Here is a 4,373-nt window from a genome sequence, read left to right as displayed (position 1 = left end):
AAAAATCAACTTACACAAATATCAGGTTTTGAAGTGGTTAGTAAAGTCAAGTATCTGGGAATTTTTTTGTCCTCCTCTAACATGAAACTCTACCAGAATAACTATGAAAAATTGTGGAAATCAGTACAAAAAGACTTATCAATGTGGAAAAAACTTCATTTTTCTTTGCTGGGTCGTATTGCGGCCATTAAAATGAACATTTTACCTAAGTTTCTTTTTCTATTTCAGATGATACCTATTCTAAAAAATGAACTTAATTTGAAAGAATGGCAGAGAGATTTGAATCGTTTTATCTGGGAAGGCAAGAAAGCAAGGGTTAAATTTAAGATTATTCAAGATGTTAGAGAACGTGGAGGACTTAAAGCTCCAAATTTGACACTTTACTATGATTCTTGTGCATTAACATGGACGACGGATTGGATTATCCTGTCTAACAAGAGGATATTGAATCTGGAAGGATGGGACTTGTACTTTAGGTGGCATGCTTATCTTTTTATGCAGAAAAAGATTGACAAAACTTTTAGAAATCATATAATAAGGGCTGCATTGTTAAGAGTTTGGCAAAAGTATTTTTCTAAGTTTGATGTTAAACTTCCAATTTGGGTGATACCATCACACATTTTTTTGACTATACCTAGATTTGTGGTGATGGAGGCGCCATCCTATAAAGATTTGTTATATCAGAGTGGTAGTGGTGAATGGTGCCTCAAATCAATAGAAGTTTTGAGACAGAAATATTCAGACCTTTCTTGGCTTGTATATAGACAAATTCAAGAGAGATGGCGAACTGATAAAAAAACTGCTCTTTTTATGGAAGATGGGAATTTTTTGAAACAAGTAAGAGATGATGCTAAAGGACATATTAGAAGGATATACAATGTTTTATTAGAATTGGATTCTGAAACTGAGCTAGTTAAAGATTGCATGATTAAATGGGCTCAAAACATAGGAGAAATAATACCTATGGATACCTGGGAGTTGATATGGGTGAGAAATGTGAAATTTACGCAAGCTCAAAACTTACGTGAGAATTTTTATAAAATGTTCTATAGATGGCACATGGATCCTGCAACTATGTCTTGCATTTATGAGAATTATGAATCCAAGTGCTGGAGGTGTGGACAACAAGATGCAACTTTTTTTCATATGTGGTGGACTTGCAAGGTTATTAAGGCTTTTTGGATAAAATTGTGGTGGAATTTACAGCAAATTTTTAAAAGAAGAATTATTTTTTTGCCTCAGTTATTTCTCCTAGGTATCACACAAAATTTGGATGTAAAANATGGAGAAGATGGATTGTTTATATTCAAAATAAGCATAGAATGGTGGAATATAATCTAGGCTTTTAGATAATTTGTTTTCTTTTTTTACATATTTCACCTACTTATGTAGAATAATATTTTGTGGAGTTAGGGATATTAATAGTAGTTTACTTTTAGTTGAATAGTATCCTGGGATTAGGTTTGGGAAGTCCGGGGGTGGGGGGTGGGGGGTGGGGTTTTTTATTATAAGCATTGTGATGTATTTGTGATGTGTTCTTTTTTATGATGAAAATAATAAAAATTTATACTTGGAAAAAAACCCTATATTTCAGCCAGGCATGCCCTTAATAATTTTAGTTTTATCATTTCATATTTTGCATATTTATATTTTATTGTGCCAATAAATAAGATTCATGCAAGCTCAGGGTCTATTTAAATGAGTACCCAGTTTCCAACTGTAGACAGCTAGTTGCAACTTAAAAGAAAATTGTACATAAAATATATTAGTCAAGAGTCAAATTTCTAGATCTTTTAAGCATCATGTGCAACAGCCTATTTGATTAAATATATTAAATGATGAGTTAAGATGTGCTTATACACACCTTTGCTGAGTACATTAAGAGATTAAGATAAGAGAATTACAAAATGTATCTTATTTCTATTCATATTATAAATGCAGTAAACTGATATCTGAATCTCGTAGTGAAATAGAAAATTGATATTTAAATATGAAAGAATTTTCAAGGATCTTTGTTCCTATTTTAGAAAATGTAACTATATTTAAAAACAATTGCTCTTCTAATTTTTTTAATTTTAGCCTACAAAGGAATATTGTTACTCATAATTGTTAGTAGATTATATCAGTGAGAGCTGAGTGGCATCGAAGTTTTAAAAAAATATTAAAATAGATGCATAATCAAATTTAGAATTAAAAAATATTCACATAAAGAACTTGTAGAGAATGCTAACATTTAAGGCATAATAGTAGTCACAATTTCCCTCTTGAGAACAAGTCAGAATTATATTACCAGGATAGAATCTTGAAGCAGAAGAAGCAAGGATCTCATTCAATAGAATGAGCCAAAGAATTTTCGAGCAGCAAGACTGGCTCACTAAATTTTGCAGTAAAATTATCATGGAAGTCGTGGAAAATAAGACCATAATAAGCCTTAGGGAAATAAGTTTAAAACCAATGTCACACTGAGCCTTGGTTTCATGTATATCCTCCTCTCTCATGCCTAGAAAAAGACACGCAGTTTAAATCTAATTATGATTCCCTATTATATGATACAAATAACTCTGGATTTTTTTTCCAGACATAGCCTGATAACAACCCAAGAGTTTAATTTTAGTTTGATCCTGATTTGTTCTTACTGATAAAAGCTTCCAGGCTTTTCCTTATAGGTTTAAAAAATGGGGCAGGAAAAAATGAATAAATGATATGCAGTCTGCTGTAACTAATTGTTAAAAGTGGAGGCCATGATTTTCCATATATCTGAACCATTGTTTAGCACTTTGCAATAGCCATACATGATAAAATAGAAAGTTCAAAATCTAAACTGAAATAAAATGCAGTGTTGGTTGCAGGTAAAATAGCATTAGTTATCCTCTTAAGTGCATATTTATTTTTATCTTTCCAGTTAATCATGTGTTATCTGGAACGGAAGTGAAAATGATTCACAGGAATGAAAAATGCTAAAAATAATACATGGAAGGAGGAAAAAAACCTGTTTATTCTAATAACAATAGTCCAATGAGTGACAAATTAATATATATATTTAAATTATTTTTGTTATATTGCAAATATTTCTAGAAAACCTAGGATACTCTCACGGCTCTTCCTTATAACGTAATCATAGTACAAACATGCTCTAGAACAGTATGCTGTTCGGCATGCTGTGCCCTCACAATGTTGCCTTTGTCTCACTTCCAGTCAAGGCAACTTAAAGTCATTTTCAGCTGTTTTAAAATAGTGCTTTCTGTCTTCTGCCAACTCTGTTTTTGCCATGAACATAAGCTAGCACCTCTCATTGACAATCTGGCTGAAGATCAGGTCAGGGGTTAGAATTTGTCCATCTCCTTTGTGCTATTTTAGGCTACTACGGGCATACATCCCTCTGATCACTAATTACTACTTGTGGATGTTGAAAAATTCATCACTGCATACACTAGCTTTCTTCCCCCTTAAGGGCAATATATGAAGGGACATTTCTGTTCCATGTTTAACAACACTTTCTTTGCATACTGTGTTTCCCCGAAGGTAAGCCCTACCCCCAAAACAAGGCCTAGTTTTGGGGTGAGGCACACCTAAAAATCAGGCTAGGGTGGGGGTGGAAGTGTGGAGCTGCCCCATGCTCCCTGCACATACTTACCTTACAGCTAGGCCTCTCCTCACCGGCCCACTTTTATGGTGTTCCCAGGCCTGCATTTTGCAGTCAGAGGCCTTTCTGGAAGGCCACTGCAGCCGAGAACCAAGCTATGGATTGAATCCATAGCTCGGTTCTCGGCTGCAGTGGCCTTCCAGAAAGGCCTTTGACTGCGAAATGCAGACCGGAGCTCCATTCTCAGCTGCAGAATGAAGCTGCTTCTTTGGCCACAGAAGAATTGGGCTGGCTAGGCAGGGCTGTCGGTGCTGGAGGTGAGTGGAAAAGACACACACACACACACACACACCAGAAAATAAGACCTCTTTTGGAGGCAAAAAAAAATGAGACCAGGTTTTATTTTTTCGGGAAACATGGTATCTCTTTGTAATATGTCTCCAGTTGGTTAGAAGGGTATCTTAGGGCTATCGTAATTTCTAACTCCTGGTTCTGAAACACTCTTTATCTCCCTCCAGTAATAGAATGTGCACTGTGTTACCCATAGATTACAGATTTGCTACTAACCTAAGCCTCACTTTCACAATGTTACTTCTTGATTAATACAATATATATTTCATTTCATTCAAGCACCAACCTCTAGAGCTTATTTTTGTAATTTTCATAATTTGTTCCGCTTTATATCCTTTTTTTTATCTTGCAATAGAGAACCTGGTGCTAGGAATTTGTTTTCTTTTTTTATTATATGTAAAAGATTCTGAGGGAAATTTTGTTGCTTTGAGATCTTGTT

The sequence above is a fragment of the Protobothrops mucrosquamatus genome, unplaced genomic scaffold (genome assembly GCF_001527695.2).
Source record: "Protobothrops mucrosquamatus isolate PMUCROS unplaced genomic scaffold, P.Mucros_1.0 scaffold563, whole genome shotgun sequence".
Classification (NCBI taxonomy): domain Eukaryota; kingdom Metazoa; phylum Chordata; class Lepidosauria; order Squamata; family Viperidae; genus Protobothrops; species Protobothrops mucrosquamatus.
Note: the sequence above shows the minus strand (reverse complement) of the source record.